At 47.0% G+C, this 18,997-nt stretch overlaps 1 protein-coding gene across 7 annotated transcripts in view; it reads right to left on the bottom strand.

Annotated features, from left to right (window-relative positions):
• LOC123759980 (CCN family member 2) overlaps positions 1-18,997 on the bottom strand; it is a 124,979-nt gene that overhangs the window by 63,920 nt on the left and 42,062 nt on the right. For 2 of the 7 annotated variants that reach the window (XR_011228730.1, XM_069325345.1), the window contains exons 1-2: positions 16,511-16,658; positions 16,233-16,296 (exon numbers count right to left, since the gene is read on the bottom strand). The exons of 1 other annotated variant lie outside the window; for it this stretch is intronic. The gene's annotated coding sequence lies outside the window, so the exon portion shown is untranslated. Of the gene's footprint in view, positions 1-16,167; positions 16,297-16,510; positions 16,659-18,997 lie in introns of those variants that run through there. 4 more of the 7 variants (XM_069325346.1, XM_045745265.2, XM_069325347.1 and 1 more) reach the window with 4 other exon arrangements.

Raw genomic sequence — 18,997 nt, forward strand, 5'->3', positions numbered from 1 at the left:
ATGGAATGGATTGATGGGTCAGGAAGGCCAGGCCAGGCCAGGAGGGAGGAGACATTAAAGACGTAGTGTGATGAAGCACATAGGTCCGCCCCCACACCCTAAGCCACACCGCCGACATGAACCTGGCCCTAAGAGCCCTCGCCATAACGAAAAATAACAATATTGCAGCCGCTGCGCAACAAGGACCGCGGACTCGGGAAAAGCCACGATAATCAGTCACGCCGAGAAATAGCTTTGTGTGAAGACGGTAAGCGATACCCAGGAAGCCGTCAGCGACCAAAACCTGATGGCCAATTTCGCAAGTCGTCGGCCGCCAAATGCATCGTGGAGGCGAAGAGTGACGTTTCCAGAGCAGGGATGATGGGTGTGACGGTCTCAGCGCTGAGAATTATGGGAAAAAGTAATGACAAATGGATTCCAACTCTTTCTCTTGCACGACCACGAGGAGACTTGGAGAGAGTTTGGAAGGGAACAGAAAGATTTCGGGAGCAGGATAGAAGATATACTGTAAGATCCCGCACTGAGGTTGATGGCCGGCCGTCTGCGTCAGAAATATCCCGGTTACGTCAGCCAGCCAGACCGTCCCAACGTCGGGCAGCCAGACCTTCCCAACGTCAGGCAGCCACACCTTCCCAATGTCAGCCAGCCAGACCTTCCCAACGTCAGGCAGCCAGACCTTCCCAACGTCAGGCAGCCAGACCTTCCCAACGTCAGGCAGCCAGACCTTCCCAACGTCAGGCAGCCAGACCTTCCCAACGTAAGGCAGCCAGACCTTCCCAACGTCAGGCAGCCAGACCTTCCTAGCGTCAGGCAGCCAGACCTTCCCAACGTAAGGCAGCCAGACCTTCCCAACGTCAGGCAGCCAGACCTTCCCAACGTCAGGCAGCGAGACCTTCCCAACGTCAGGCAGCCAGACCTTCCCAACGTCAGGCAGCCAGACCTTCCCAACGTCAGGCAGCCAGACCTTCCTAGCGTCAGGCAGCCAGACCTTCCCAACGTCAGGCAGCGAGACCTTCCCAACGTCAGACAGCGAGACCTTCCCAACGTCAGGCAGCGAGACCTTCCCAACGTCAGGCAGCGAGACCTTCCCAACGTCAGGCAGCCAGACCTTCCTAGCGTCAGGCAGCCAGACCTTCCCAACGTCACGTAGCGAGACCTTCCTAGCGTCAGGCAGCGAGAAAGACTGAACAATCAGAAGTAATGGAACAAAAAGGTGCGAGTATGGAGCAGTAAGGAGGGTGGAGGAGCCAGCTCCGGAAGGAACACTTCAACACCCTAAACGGGACTCACCCCCCGAGACCTCTAACAAAAAAAGTGGAAATCCATTCACCAAAACTCCCGAAATCAATCTTCATTCAAAGCCATTCATTGAATAATTTACGAGCGCTTAATGAACTTCATTAATCAAGGCAACTTGAGCAGCAGAGCAAATTGAAGAGAAGAACAGATAAACGGAATTAAGTTTGTAAATTACCACTACAACATTCTGGTGTAGATCTTCCTTGGGGATCAGCCCGGCTGTTGGTGCTCGTCCTGGTGAAGCACTGATCAATGCGGCAGGCTAATGCCACGCACATCAAAGGCAATAAATAAGCGAGGTGCAGCCCCCTAGACCGACCAGGCACCCGGATGGTGAAGGGCGGGGAGCGGCCACGAGCGAGGGGAGGATGGTGAAGGGCGGGGAGCGGCCACGAGCGAGGGGAGGATAGTGAAGGGCGGGGAGCAGCCACGAGCGGGGGGAGGATGGTGAAGGGCGGGGAGCGGCCACGAGCGAGGGGAGGATAGTGAAGGGCGGGGAGCGGCCACGAGCGAGGGGAGGATAGTGAAGGGCGGGGAGCGGCCACGAGCGAGGGGAGGATAGTGAAGGGCGGGGAGCGGCCACGAGCGAGGGGAGGATAGTGAAGGGCGGGGAGCGGCCACGAGCGAGGGGAGGATAGTGAAGGGCGGGGAGCGGCCACGAGCGAGGGGAGGATAGTGAAGGGCGGGGAGCGGCCACGAGCGAGGGGAGGATAGTGAAGGGCGGGGAGCGGCCACGAGCGAGGGGAGGATAGTGAAGGGCGGGGAGGGGCCACGAGCGAGGGGAGGATAGTGAAGGGCGGGGAGCGGCCACGAGCGAGGGGAGGATAGTGAAGGGCGGGGAGCGGCCACGAGCGAGGGGAGGATAGTGAAGGGCGGGGAGCGCCGCGAGCGGGGAGCGGCTATACAATCAGTGACTCAACAACCAGGCAAGAATCATGAATAAAAGATAATACAAATGTAATAAACTCTTGTACCGTATGTGTATATTCACCTACTTGTATTCACCTAGTTGTGCTTGCGGGGGTTGAGCTTTGTCTCTTTGGTCCCGCCTCTCAACTGTCAATCAACTGGTGTACAGATTCCTGAGTGTGTGTGTGTGTGTGTGTATAGTTACTATTTGTGTCTGCAGAATCGAGCTATTAGCTCTTGGACCCCGCCTTTCTAGTCAATCTATTAATTAGTTAATAATTTGCATTTTATTATTTCCATGTGTTTATGTGTATACTTGTCCTGGTCACGTGGTCCACACGAGGCAGAGTTGAATTGGGCGCCGATTCTAACATCGAATCGGAATTCATCATTCCCGTCTAATTAATTCCACACTCAAGTTTCCGAGGTTATAAACTACTAGTGGGGATCAAGCCCCAAGGTTGATTAATTCGCATGATCGATCCAGACCTCGATCATTGCTCTGTGTTGCTGGTCTGGTGGTGGCAGCGGAGGCGACTCTAGGGTTTTGCTCGAAGCCTAGGTCACGTCATACTGGTTGTAGAATCCTAAGTCGGTCAATCGTCTTAGGACCACGTGGCGTGGAGTTGGCTTTGGTAAAAGTTTTGGAGTCCCTTGTAGAGATTAAAAAGTAAGAATACGGGTAGAGGGGAAGAAGAAGGAAAGATAAGTAGAGAGGAACCCTACCCGTGTTACACTCTATATCTACTACATATATTTCTTTTTAACACACACACACACAAAGAGCCAAAGCTCAACCCCCGCAAACACAAATAGGTGAGTACACACACACAAACTCCGTATTCAGCTTCCCTGTACACACACATACCCACATGTACAGTACACATGCCACCCTGTACACATGAAATGGAGGTACATGTGCCTCACCCCCCTTCAGGGAAGGCATGGGGGGTCCACCCGACCTATGACACTCCTTTAAAATCCCCTTTAATCCTGCAAAGTTTAATGAGGCTAGCCCAAGCATCTGGCCTCAGACAGACAGACAGACGTTCTCACACACATATTTCCCCGAACGTCAAGAAGACCAAGAAGAAGCGCTTCGTGGATGTAAGACAAATAGCAAAATAATACGTTTCACGCTAACTGTAATTTATTTTACACAGTTTATTAACTTTATGACAAACAGTTAATGGAATTTCACGAAAAATAATTTACGCAAAAGGAATGGATAGCGAATTTTACTCCCCTATTTTTAAAATCCCTTCAAATACTACAATTTTGCACTAAATTGAGAATTTTTTAATTAATTTTTTTTTTTAAGTAATACTTAACCGAAAAGTATTTGCTTGGTGGCTTGGAAGTGATTGGTTTTCCTTGAATGGTCGAAAATTCGGGGCAATTTCCATTAATTGCAAACTCTGATCATCTTCTGTATTCATCATATTTCTATATTTGTGTTTTGCAGCCGAAAATTTAAAAAATAATTTTTCACGTGAATATATTGAAGGAATAAATTATTTAAAAAAAAGTTTTCAGATTATTCTTCGGCAAACTGAATCCATCAATTTATATTTTCCACTTCTTTAATAACCCTTTTCAACCACTTAAATTATGTTGCAAAGAACAGCTTATTAATCCAGTGTTAATTGAGTTCCTTGACAGACACAACACAAATTATTTCAAACCTTTCATCTCAGTTTTCTAGTTAATGTATCGCGGAACCCAAACATGGCGGGGTTCCGCGGAATGAAATAAGCTTGCGGGGGGATTCCACTGAACGCAGTTTAAAAAACGCTAATCCAGAATATGTTTACGAAACTCAATTCGTTTGAAATTATCTTGAGTGAAAGCTCGTGTGCATTTCTGACAAATTTACTAATTGGTTGTAGAAGGTTAATTGTTCCCCTCTCCTACAGAGGGAGGCCAGCCAGCCTGTTAATAACCAGTGAGGTTGTGACGGAGTGAGGTTGTAAGCGGTTAGGAGAGACAAGGGGGTAACATTATGAAGGGTTGAGTGTGTGAGGGGCTGAGTGTATGAAGGGTTGAGTGTGTGAGGGGTTGAGTGTGTGAGGGGCTGAGTGTATGAAGGGTTGAGTGTGTGAGGGGCTGAGTGTATGAAGGGTTGAGTGTGTGAGGGGCTGAGTGTATGAAGGGTTGAGTGTGTGAGGGGCTGAGTGTATGAAGGGTTGAGTGTGTGAGGGACTGAGTGTATGTAGGGTTGAGTGTGAGAAGGGTTAAGTGTGATGGGTTGAGAGCTAATAATAAATAAGGAAGTCAGTAGCAGTGGACAGTTTATCTGCGGCTGAGCAAACATTAAACCAGCGGAGGTCACAGGAGGCCATAGCAAGCGGAGGCCACAGGAGGCCGAGGCCACAGGAGGCCGAGACCCGCAGCGCTCGTGAAATACGAAATATGCGAGAATCATAAATACATTATGAAAATGTGAGGGGCCACTCAGAGAGTCTGGAGGGGAAATGAGCTGTGAAATGATGGAGAGAGGAAAGTGAAGTGCCGGAGAGAGGGGAGGTTACTGGGGAGAGGGAAGACTAATGGTGGAGAGTAGGGAGGCTAATGGGGGAGAGCAAAGAGGTTACTGGGAGAGAGGTCACTGCGGGTCCTCCTCTTTATAAGGTCTACCTCAACACGGGGAGGAAGCAGAGAGGACTTCCTTAACACAGGGGAGGAGCCAGAAAGGTCCTCCTCAACAGGTGGAGGAGCCAGAGAGATCCTCCTCAACAGGTGGAGGAGCCAGGGAGGTCCTCAACAGGTGGAGGAGCCAGAGAGGTCCTCCTCAACAGGTGGAGAAGCCAGGGAGGTCCTCCACAACAGGTGGAGAAGCCAGGGAGGTCCTCCACAACAGGTGGAGAAGCCAGGGAGGTCCTCCACAACAGGTGGAGAAGCCAGGAAGGTCCTCCACAACAGGTGGAGGAGCCAGGGAGGTCCTCCACAACAGGTGGAGGAGCCAGGAAGGTCCTCCACAACAGGTGGAGGAGCCAGGAAGGTCATCCACAACAGGTGGAGGAGCCAGGAAGGTCCTCCACAACAGGTGGAGGAGCCAGGAAGGTCCTCCACAACAGGTGGAGGAGCCAGGAAGGTCCTCCACAGCAGGTGGAGGAGCCAGGAAGGTCCTCCACAGCAGGTGGAGGAGCCAGGGAGGTCCTCCACAACAGAGGTTTTGAATTTTGTAACTCGCTAAGACTGGGTAAAGGGAGATGTGATGACGCGAGTGTAATCACTACAGAGTGTGGGTGTTGACGGGGGAGGGTCCCACCAGTGTACAGAGTGTGGGTGTTGACGGGGGAGGGTCCCACCAGTGTACAGAGTGTGGGTGTTGACGGAGGAGGGTCCCACCAGTGTACAGCGTCCAGCACTCGGAAGCTTCATGTGTCATCGACCCGAGGTGGAGAGTGAAGAGTGAGTGAATGTGAGAGGTCGGCAGCTGGCGGGGACGGATGTGTCCAGGGGTCCAGGGACACGCGTCACCCAGCCAGAGGTAATGGTTAGGAAGACAAGTTTAATACTGTGAGATTACTATGTTAATGAAGAAGAGCGAAGTGAGAAGAATAAGATGTAGAAAAGATTAAGAAGAGAAGATAGGGGACTGAGTAGGGAGAAGAGAGGCCATGCCTAATACAAGAGAAGAGAAGGAAAGAGAAGAGGGTGAAGAGATGAGAGAGACTGGTATGAAAGATGAGACAATAAGAGCGTCAACAGGTGTCAACAGCGACAGGCAACAGGTGCCAACAGTGACAGACAACAGGTGTCAACAGCGCCAGGCAACAGGTGCCAACAGTGCCAGGCAACAGGTGCCAACAGTGCCAGGCAACAGGTGCCAACAGTGCCAGGCAACAGGTGCCAACAGTGACAGGCAACATGTGTCAACAGTGCCAATAGTGACAGACAACAGGTGCCAACAGTGCCAGGTAACAGGTGCCAACAGTGACAGGCAACAGGTGTCAACGGTTAAAAACACAGCGGAAGGACAACAGAGACAACAATAATAAATTAAAGGAAGAAATATTGGAGAAAGTTTGCAGTGTCGCCCCGGCGACGACACGAGCCTCGCACCTCATTAATACTCTTAATTACACGATAAAAAGAGGCAACAAAAAATATTCATGAAAGATGAAAGAGTAATAAGCAATAAAGATATGAGAGCAGGTTATCAGGGGTGGGAGTGTAGGGCAGAGGCAGGGACAAGGGCAGGGGCAGGGGTGTTGAGGGTGTCAGGGGGCTCCGACCCCTGACCCAGGGACGCCCACTCACACCCTGACACTACCTTAACTCACTACCAACTCTCACCACAGTGTTAATAAGGAAGCAACACACTCATGCCTTCTTGAAGATAATCTTCAACACACTCATGTCGTGGTGAAGATGAGGCATCAGAATTGAATAATTGAATAATGAAGCATTATTGAAGATGACAGGTCTGACCTGTCATCTTCATTTCGGTGCCCCCAAAAAATCACATGAGACAAGCCCATGACATCACCCTAACAAGAGAAAGTTGAATAAAAACACTTGTATAATAGACAAAACCCAAGATGTAAGATTACAAAATTCTTAAAGCAATCCACATAAAAATAGAACAAACTACCATAAATACCCAAATTACGGAAGTATTCACTCTACCCACCATGAGAGTAAGAACAAGACTGGAACATGAAGATGCCAACATAGAAGACACTGCTCAATATGCTACGCCCACTACACCTAATTAATCTTTGTATGTGTTTCATACCCTATTTTCGCCTTATTCCTCACACTTTACGCCTTACTCTTCTCTCCTTTACGCCTTATTCTTGATTCATTTGTATAGACCTATAAATCCCTTTGTTCGATCCATTTGTCTACACCTGACCCCTTAATGGTATAAATCCAATATGCCCTGTACTGTCCCATCACAAATCACCCAAAAGATTTATAGGTATATATATATATATATATATATATATATATATATATATATATATATATATATATATATATATATATATATATATATATATTTAATGTTTACATAGCCTCATATCTATATATAGCCTCACAAGGCGTACATAGCTTACAAAATCCAGTCACTTAACAGGCACACTGGAACCCATTGTTTCTCATTATTAAAGAGGTCTTTGTCGTCTCTCTCCCTCGGGCTCACCAGAGATTCTTTATGTTAAGACAGTTTTGTCGTGTCCCCAAGCAACCATTCAGCTCCCCAGGAACACATTCTGCACGGAATAAAGAAACTTGAAGGCACGCGAGCAGGGCTCCTAGCTGGTCACAATAGCGGCAGCGTCTGGTGCTCTAATTTTGTGATGAAGTACACGTCGTTTTCCCCGTAGAGTGGATTACCGCTCGTTCTGTAGAGGAGCGTCCGAGATGGAGTGTGGTAGGGTGGAGAGTCGCCATTAGACCATAGCAGGTGTATAGCAGGCACCCACCACCTCCAAGGTAAGGACCTGTTTAGCCAGGTAGCATTTCTGGTGGACTCTCGGGCGGGTTCAGCCACAGTAATAACCAGAGGACTCTCCTGCAGCAGCGAGAGTGGTGTACACCCCAGCACGGATGACTTACTCACACGGGCCCCGTCATTACCTTCTGACATGCTATGCTTTCCTCCGCTCCCATCAATAGGACGGCTCTATGCAGATGCAAAAAGCACTATTAGAATGCAGGCGATGAGTCACAATAACGTGGCTGAAGTATGATGACCAGACCACACACTAGAAATTGAAGAGACGACGACGTTTCGGTCCGTCCTGGACCATTCTCAAGTCGATTGTCGATTGTCACAATCGACTTGAGAATGGTCCAGGACGGACCGAAACGTCGTCGTCTCTTCAATTTCTAGTGTGTGGTCTGGTCATCACTATTAGAAACAAAATTTGTTTTCTGTATGGTGTTTTGTGTCGCGTTAAGCACTTCAGCGACAGACAGGAACCAAATAAACTCAACCACTAATGCTCATCAAATTATAGACGATCTTATATATGGATTGTGCTGTGCAGCAGCCGTGTACGCTCGCTTATACTGACCACACTGGCTAATTGATGTTATGACAGTCATTGATTCACACTATCCAACTGCCGTAATACATTACTTTCTTTGTGGATAATTGCTTCAGTCAAAGTTTGAGGTGTGTTATCTCTACACCTTGTTCTCCCCCGCCTTCCTGCTTCATGTTACTGTCAGAACACTACTAGTCAAAAGTGTACACATGCCCACACTTTGTGTTGCTCCAATATTCACGGCAACTCTAAATAATTCCCAATATGCCTGAGGCTACACCCAAATATATCCACCTCCCGCCACACCCACCTCGTCTCACACACACACACACACACACACACACACACACACACACACACACACACACACACACACAATTGGATAGGGGAATTGATAGGGTAGATAAAGACAGGCTATTTAACACAAGGGGCGTGGTTAACAAATGGAATGCATTAGGAAGTGATGTGGTGAAGGCTGACTCCATACACAGTTTCAAATGTAGATATGATAGAGCCCAATAGGCTCAGGAATCTGCCAACACCTGTTGAATGACGGTTGAGAGGCGGGACCAAAGAGCCAGAGCTCAACCCCCGCAAACACAACTAGGTGAGTACTAGGTGTGTACACATACACACACATGATCGTACTCAGAAGTAGTTGCAAAACACCAGGTATGTAACCTTACTGAGAGCAACACGCGAGCCATAAATACTAATCCAGTGTGGTGGTGGTGGTGGTGGTGATGGTAGCAGCAGGGCGGCCTGCCACAGGCTTACGCTGGAATATCCCTGGGAAGAAAATGCTATCCAACAGCGAGCCGGCGGGTCCCATAACCCCGGCTGACCGCCTCCACATTCACCCTTTTCCACTCAAATATTTACACATGACACAAGTACAGCAATACATCACACGCAATACGGCCTGAATCCCATTCCACATCCTGCCTCCCAATCCACACATTCTTGCTGAACCTTCTTCTGACCACCACCATTCAGTAATTTTTCTCCAAGAAATCTCAAAATATTCCGACATCTCCAGTAGTTGTGGTGTCGAGGCTACAGACCTGGAGGACGCCACAAGTCCTCGCTTCATGATTTGGCTCTTTTATACACCTATTACTGTTTTTCAGTAGTTTATGCGTCTTCCATGAGACTCGATACATGCTACATTTACTGCTGTTATCGACGAGTCTCTCCAGTTGCCATCATCGTTCAGTTATCATAACTTTAGTTGGCACCATGAAGGCTGCTATCTTCATGGCGAGCCATGTTTTTATTATTATTATTATTATTATTTTCTACCACAGACGTGGCCACACATTTACAATGCTAACCAACATATATACATTTTCTTCTGTCCTCCATGGACAGGGTTAGAGATGTGTTAAACATAGAGTTCAAGGGGTTTATTGAACAACACTGAGCCATGGTGGGTGGGACGCCAGCAGTGTTGTCCCTGGCAGCGTCTGGTGCTTCCCGACGCTCTTCAACACCACTTACAATCTGCACACAGTATGTTAATGCTGGCTCCTTCCTTCCTTCTCGCCTCCTGCCCGCCTTTGTCTCCAGTTACGGTATTTGCATCGCACTCCGCGCCTGCTTTTCAATGATTTCCTGGCCTTAATGTTCATCTTAATGATTTTAGACTTTGTCTTAACTGGTGAAAACTCCAAATGCTCATTTAATTGTGAATGTTTGACAAAGAGAGATAAAGAAAAAATATAATCAACGCAGATTCTCTAATAAGAAAGTTAATTTAGGAACAAGTGAGAGACATGGGAGTGGGCGAGCACACTCCAGTGTTGGCCTGGACGCCTCCGCCCTCCCAACACTCCCACAAGTCATCCACTAATTCTCCTGTCAAGAACCGTACTCACCTAGTTGTGCTTGCGGGGGTTGAGCTCTGGTTCTTTGGTCCCGCCTCTCAACTGTCAATCAACAGGTGTACAGGTTCCTGAGCCTACTGGGCTCTATCATATCTACACTTGAAACTGTGTATGGAGTCAGCCTCCACCACATCACTTCCTAATGCATTCCATTTGTCAACCACTCTGACACTAAAAAAGTTCTTTCTAATATCTCTGTGACTCACCTAAGCACTCAGTTTCCACCTGTGTCCCCTAGTGCGTGTGCCCCTTGTGTTAATTAGACTGTCTTTATCTACCCTATCAATTCCCTTGAGAATCTTGAATGTGGTGATCATGTCCCCCCTAACTCTTCTGTCTTCCAACGAAGTGAGGTTTAATGCCTGTAGTCTCTCCTCGTAGCTCATACCTCTCAGCTCGGGTACTAGTCTGGTGGCAAACCTTTGAACCTTTTCCAGTTTAGTCTGTTTTCCAGCCTCCCTTGTGATCCATGCTCCCACGCCTTCTCTGTAGCAATGATGAGTACCAATCATAGTACCAGTATTAATGATGAGTACCAGTGATAATGAGCTGTAAAATATAATAATTGTTGTTCACCCGTTGCACATGTGTATTTAACGCAAAGATTGCACCCAACGTGTCCATTCTTTACCTGAAGATGTTCCACAGTGGTACGAAACGTTTTAGAAAGCCTTCAATAATTTCTAGGGTTTCTTAACCATGAATTTTGGTAACTTTATTGTTCTTCTTAATGCCGACAGTAAGAAGGTCGTTAGAAGCATAGGAAGCTTACGCTATAAGACCAACAACCCAGGATAAGTTTGCTCTGGTGTTCAGATCGTGCTGGTAATTACTTGTGTCAGCAGCGGGTGGGTTTAGCAAGACGCAACTGAGCACTGGAAGACAACGAAGCAAGGAGGAAGAAAAATATGAAACGAATTCCGTTCACTCCTAGTATGCAAGAATCACTCGGTCACTGTTCATAAGGACCGGCCGGAGGATGAGGGGGGTGTGCTCTGAACACTGGGAAGAGGGACCTTGGGCCAGATTCACGAAGCAGTTACGCAAGCACATACGAACGTGTACACCTTTCCACAATCTTTGACGGCTTTGGTTACATTTATTAAACAGTTTACAAGCATGAAAACTTGCCAGTCAACTGTTGTTACTGTTATAAACAGCCTGCTGGTGCTTCAGAGCTCATTAACTGTTGAATAATTGTAAACAAAGCCGCCAAAGATTGAGAAAAGATGTACAGGTTCGTAAGTGCTTTTGTGAATCTGGCTCCTTGTGAGCTGGAGCACCCACAAGCCTGGGTGCTGGTCCTCACACGGAGCTGCTACAATATACGCACTGTGGCCGCGGCGCTCCTCCTCACATTATTGGTTATGGAAATGCTGCCAATATTTAACGCTTTTGAAACATTATAGTATGGTTCTTCCTTTTGAAATATTAACACTTCACGGTTTGGGATGCTAGAATGAGCTTTTCATTATGGGGAATATTATTATAATAGCTTGGGTTATAACTAAATTAACATAACTTATCTTAAACAACCAAATAAATCATATCTAACCTAACCAACCCAACTATACCTAACCAAACAAAGTGAACAAAAAAGTTTCCAGTGACCAGCGCCCGTGTGTGTGTGTGTGTGTGTGTGTGTGTGTGTGTGTGTGTGTGTGTGTGTGTGTGTGTGTGTGTGTGTGGAAGGTAGATACGACTACCAAAGTCTTCATCCTCTTGTTTAACAGATTTCTAAATGTTACTAATCAACACGAAAATATTTATTGTTTCAACACATACTCGAACGCACACGCACCCAACAGTCACACGTGCACGCACACGCACCCAACAGTCACACGTGCACGCACACGCACCCAACAGTCACACGTGCACGCACACGCACCCAACAGTCACACGTGCACGCACACGCACCCAACAGTCACACGTGCACGCACACGCACCCAACAGTCACACGTGCACGCACACGCACCCAACAGTCACACGTGCACGCACACGCACCCAACAGTCACATGTGCACGCACACGCACCCAACAGTCACACGTGCACGCACACGCACCCAACAGTCACACGTGCACGCACACGCACCCAACAGTCACACGTGCACGCACACGGAAGATGAAAACATGAGCTATTGAAGAACTAAGTAACTACTGGAACACACACTCGCCACCCGCCAAGAACAACGAAGCCAGCGCCCCGTTATCGGCCGTAACTACTAAACTTGAGGCTCCACTTTTTCTGACCATCGCGGCTGGACAATTTGGTTATCGGGAGGTGTGATAACGACCTGATAATGGTGTGGCTGCAAAGGTCAACCCATTATGCGGAAGATCCATTAATCTCCACACAAAACAAGGCAGTACCCCCCTAGTCTGTCACCGTTGCTTTTGTTGTTAGTTCCAGTTTTATTGGTACAGTGATGATTGGTACTGTTGTTGTGTTGAGGCCGCCGCTATTGTTACAGTTAACAACAATAGTTAACTTGGGTTGTTACAACCCGGTTAACCTCCTGTTATTGTGCTCACAACACTGTTGCTAGGTACGGCCAGGAAGAACACCTTTGTTCAACTGCAATGAAAGGTTATCTTGTGATGAGACACGGTCTCGCTTCATGCAGGTCGGCGTTCAATCCCCAGACCGTCCAAGTGACTGGGCACCATTCCTTCCCCCCGTCCCATCCCAAATCCTTCTTATCCTGACCCCTTCCATGTGCTATATAGTCGTAAAGGCTTGGCGCTTACCACTGATCGTTCCCTTCCCTTGTGATGAGTTTCAAAAGCTTTGAACACTTATGATCAAACACTAAGTGCTGAAAACAGGACCAAGGAGCTGGAGCTCAACATGATCCCAAAACCTGACAATCTTCTTTTTTGGTCTAATTATGAAACATACCTCCCCTCCCCTGCTGGCGCTAACTACCCCTCCCCTGCTGGTGCTAACTACCCCTCCCCTGCTGGCGCTAACTACCCCTCCCCTGCTGGTGCTGACTACCCCTCCCCTGCTGGCGCTAACTACCCCTCCCCTGCTGGTGCTAACTACCCCTCCCCAGCTGGTGCTAACTACCCCTTCCCTGCTGGCGCTAACTACCCCTCCCCTGCTGGCGCTAACTACCCCTCCCCTGCTGGTGCTAACTACCCCTCCCCTGCGGGCGCTAACTACCCCTCCCCTGCTGGTGCTAACTACCCCTCCCCAGCTGGTGCTAACTACCCCTCCCCTGCTGGCGCTAACTACCCCTCCCCTGCTGGTGCTAACTAACCCTCCCCTGCTGATGCCCCTTCCATGTTCAGACTTTTTACAGCCGGCAGCGACGCTTATTAAAGTTAATTCGTTTGTGGTCAAGTTTTGCCTTCACCCTCCTCTACACTCCTCGCTAACTCTCCCATGCTAACTCTCCCGTGATAACTCTCCCGTGATAACTCTCCCGTGCTAACTCAATACACCCCTCAACTCTCCACGGGGGTGAGTGACGTACAAGCTGCTGATTGGTCAACTCGGTTGACAAGCTTGCCCCAATTAGCATGCGTCCGATGACGTCACCGATCGCCTAGATCTGGTTGATTCCGAAATAATTAAATTAAACGTCATTTAATTGGTAGCCCGGGGGGCACCCTGGGGGGACCTGACCCCCCCCCCCACCAATGTTATGACCATGTTATAATCGGAATGATTATCATAATTAACACCATAAAATTGTCTATATTTAGTGGCATCACCACCACAACCACCACCACAACCACTATTACTACTACCAGCGACGTCGACCTCTGATACACTCAGCATAAAATGTAGAGTAGTCAATACATTTGTCTGCGTCAAAAGATGGAACAGGCAAATATATATGAATGGGTTGAATGGGTGAGCACATAACCTGAATACGCTGGTGCTTTGGGGTTGGATGAGATCATCAAGACTAGGATGGTGGTACAGTGGTACAGCACTCGGCTTTTCATCGCGCGGGCAGGGGTTCAAATCCCAGCAAATCCCCCGCAAGCACAACTAGATGAGTGTGTATACACACACACACACATAATGTAGATATGATAGAGCCCAGTAGGCTCAGGAATCTGTACACCAGTTGATTGACAGTTGAGAGGCGGGACCAAAGAGCCAAAGCTCAACCCCCGCAAGCACAAATAGGAGAGTACACACACACACACACACACACACACACACACACACACACACACACACACACACACACACACACACACACACACACACACACACACACACGCACTCTCACACCGTTAATCTAATAACTTCAAAACATAATTTCCACTATACAGTATACCGTCAATATAGAGGACCGTACGAACACAAATTCTCTTAAGACCTCCAATAAGAATTGTGTTTACGTCAGTTGTATTAACCGGCGGGAGCAGGCACTCGTGAGCCAGGGTCTCGAGTCCAAACCTGCCGTGCTTGTGGTTTGTTAAAGATGGTTTTGCTTTGTTAACTTCCTGAAAGGTTGAGGGTAAAGTCTGGCCGCCTCAGTCTTTCTCGCTCCTTTGGCTGTGTTTTACGGCGGACTGGAGCGTCCAGGCCCTCACCTCTATCAACAAGTCATGCTTCCATTCCCAGACTTTATGGAATATGTATACACACACGCACACACAGGCACGCACACGCACCCATGCCTGCACGTACTCCCCTAGTTGTGCTTGCGGAAGGTTGACCTTCGGCTCTTTGGTCCCGCCTCTCAACCGTCAATCAACTGGTGTACAGATTCTTAAGCCTACTGGGCTCTGTTATATCTACACTTGAAACTGTGTATGGAGTCAGCCTCCACCACATCATTTCCTAATGCATTCCACTGTTAACTACTTTGACACTGAAAAAGTTCTTTCTAATGTCTCTGTGGTTCATTTTGATACAAAGTTTCCACCTGTGTCCCCTTGTTCGTGTTCCACCCGTGCTGGTTAGTCTTTGTCCACCCTGTCAATACCCCCCCTGAGAATTTTGTAGGTGGTGATCATGTCTTCCCTTACTCCTCTGTCTTCCAGGGACGTGAAGTTTAGCTCCGGTAGAGCCTGTCGGCGAGGTGCGTCCACCACCACCATAACCACCACCATAACTACCACCATCCTCACCACAATAACTACCACCATCGTCACCACAATAACTACCACCATCGTCACCACAATAACTACCACCATCGTCACCACAATAACTACCACCATCGTCACCATAACCACCACAATAACTACCACCATCGTCACCATAACCACCACAATAACTACCACCATCGTCACCACAATAACTACCACCATCGTCACCATAACCACCACAATAACTACCACCATCGTCACCACAATAACTACCACCATCGTCACCACAATAACTACCACCCTCGTCACCACAATAACTACCACCATCGTCACCATAACCACCACAATAACTACCACCATCGTCACCACAATAACTACCACCATCGTCACCATAACCACCACAATAACTACCACCATCGTCACCACAATAACTACCACCATCGTCACCACAATAACTACCACCATCGTCACCACAATAACTACCACCATCGTCACCACAATAACTACCACCATCGTCACCACAATAACTACCACCATCGTCACCATAACCACCACAATAACTACCACCATCGTCACACACACAGTGACCCCACTATCCCCTCAGGAAGCTGTACACCTGTTGATTGACGGTTGAGAGGCGGGACCAAAGAGCCAGAGCTCAACCCCCGCAAACACAAATAGATGAGTACACACACACATTAAAATTAGATGTTAGAAAGTTTTCTTTTAGCATAAGATGTGGGGAATTCTGACTCGTGGGAATTTAATATATTTTTATTTTAATTGATTAATTTAATGTAGTATAATTTATAATGTATAATTGACTTATTTATTATTTCTTTTGATAGCTTAGTGGACTGTATAGATGTAAGTTCTCCCACAAGTCATATATCAACACAATTGTGTGAGGTAATTAATGATAGTAGCCTATTAATCGAAAATTTATCGATTGACAGGAAATTGCTACTAAATGTTAGTTTATCATTCTACTGGAGTTAGTGTGAACACCAAGACCTTAGCTGTGTGAAGGCTTCAGTGTGGACATTATAGGGAGACGTGAGCAGTGTGCGGGTACACACCACGAGGCTATGGCGTCTTGTTCCGTCGTGGCGACACCTTCCTGGCTCCCAGCTGACCACAGATCTGCCGGAACAATACAATCTAACAACTGCAACTATGTTTCCTATCACAGACATGGCACGTTTAAATTATTATAATTTTTCGACATTGTGAGAGGCTCACCCGGCTTTGGGGTGTCGGCCGCCGCCTAGCCTGGAATGTCATATATAATATTAACTGGCCAATCTATAATATTTGGACTGTTTAGGACAAACCAGAAACGAAGTACTGTCGTTACTTAAGAGGCTGAGGCAGGTGAAGATCGTCTAGATGGCTCGGGGTCGCTAGTATAACCGTAGTTGCTTCTTTTTGCTACCTCGGGAGAGCAGTGTTCTCTCCACCATGGCCGCCGCCCTCCTCCGCCTCACTCACGTTATTGGAACCCGCTCAATTTTGACCATTAATGGACCAAGGTGGAGGAGGCGATAATTTTACTGGTAAATTTATTTGATCCTGTCACAGGGAACAGTTTTTTATTAATTTTAACACTGGATCGGGAGTTTTTAGTGATTATTAATATTTTATTAATATATTTTGTTGTGACGTGGAAATGTATATCCCATGTTTAAAGGAAAATTTCACTATAATCTCGTTTTCTTTGAACGAGTTACTAAGTTAATTTGTGTTAGTATTGGTTAATAGGTTAGTACAAGAACAGCAGTGCAATTATCTGCATATTGTAACTAGGATTATTAAAGTAGATCGGTTTTTCCAGACATAAGAGTAGTGCGTAAATGGAGTGACCTAAAGGAGCAGGTTGTAGAGACTAACTCCATTCATAACCTTAGAAGCAGGAATAATAGAGAAATAGGCCAGGAGTCATTGCATTAGACAACCAACGGCTAGAAAAGCGGGGTCCAAGAGCTAGAGCTCGATCCTGCAGACACAAATAGGTGAGTACAAATACGCGAGTACACACACACACACACACACACAACACCAAGTTCAGCTCAAGGACACCTATATTTCTAATAACGTCAGCAGTTTACTATAAACTGGCGACCGTCAGAATAATATCCCGGAACCTCAATAAGAAAGCATTCAGATCACTATACACCACCCATGTCAGACCAGTTTAAGAATATGCAGCTCCAGTGTAGAGCTCCCCCTCCCCCCCTTAAAACGCACACAAAGACACTTAAACCTGTCGTCGCTAGACAAAAGGAAAGAAAGACAGAAGACAAGATCAAATTAAAATAATTAAGGAATGAAAAAGACTAAATACTGACAATGATTACCAAGGGAACAAAAGAACACGGGTATAAGCATGAGACACAAATGTGAGAAACTATTTTTGTTTACCATACTAGTAGAAAAATAACAAATGCTTAACGACTAGGCTGTAGAAGCCTACAAAATTGACTTTTACAACAGTAGAAATGACAAGATAAACTTTCGTCGGAAGTTATTGCACTAGACAATCAACGGCAGAAAAGGCGAGGTCGAAGAGCTGAAGCTCGACCCTCCAGACAGAGACAGATACACAGGAGAATTAGGAATATCGAGAACGACACCACGACCTCCATTACAGCAAGAGAGTAATTACCTAATTGCATTTAGTCGTGTTTTTTACCCCCCATAATGAGAAGCAAACAATTCAGTTTAAATAAAACTTATTATACCCAAAGGTGAGTCTTCCTGGCCAGCTCTCCCTGGCCCACGCTCAGCTGGCCAGCTCTCCCTGGCCCACACTCAGCTGGCCAGCTCTTCCTGGCCCCACACTCAGCTGACCAGCTCTTCCTGGCCCACACTCTCCTGGCCAGCTCTCCCTGGCCTACACGCTCTTGGCCAGCTCTCCCTGACCCACACTCTCCTGGCCAGCCCTCCCTGGCCCACACTCTCCTGGCCAGCTCTCCCTGGCCTACACTCTCCTGGCCAGCTCTTCCTGGCCCACACACTCTTGGTCCGTGTTAGGACACACAAGGAAATATATTCAGGTGTCACTACCCGCGGCGCTGCACCAGGGTCTGTGATCTTAGGCTACAACAACATTATCACTGCATGAAAAATGAAGACCAAAAAGTCGCCCTCTTGTTCAGAAGTTGAGAAATGTTAGTGAGACGCCGTGATCCTCGGGGATAAGACCATCACAATGTTTAAGTGGACGAAAATGTCAGACAAACATCTTACTGTTTTTACCGAAGGTCGTGTACAGATTGATGTTGAGTTGCTGGATTTAGTTTGTAAATGATAGAAGTTTTCTTCAGTTTAAATGCAATTATAACTGGGATATTTTTTTTACCAACATATTCCAGAAGCCTTTCTAAATGGGATTAGTTTCATAATGGTTTATGTAGTAAATATCACTCTGATGCTTAATATAAGAGATAATATTAGGCGTCCTTATAGTTATCGACCAATTAGTTTAACTTCAGTAGTTGGTAAACTCACTGAAATAATCAACATTAAATAGTGCAGCGTCTTAAAATTTAATGTTTATGAAGAAATCTTCAATGTTTAATAAATATTCTTGATTTTATTTATGATTCTTGTAATCGTTAAGACGATGCAAGACATTATAGATGGGTGATATACAGCATTTTTAAGCAAGCCTTTTATAACGTTTATCTTCAAATGTTCAACGTAAAAGTTATGCTGCATGATGAAGATGGATTTTTTCATCACCTGAAGTGCCTGGAGTGCCTCCATCACCAGGAGTGCCTCCATCACCAGGAGTGCCTCCATCACTGGGAGTGCCCTTTAGTAACATGGGAACAGCGAGGAA

This window comes from Procambarus clarkii, chromosome 16 (genome assembly GCF_040958095.1).
Source record: "Procambarus clarkii isolate CNS0578487 chromosome 16, FALCON_Pclarkii_2.0, whole genome shotgun sequence".
NCBI lineage: Eukaryota > Metazoa > Arthropoda > Malacostraca > Decapoda > Cambaridae > Procambarus > Procambarus clarkii.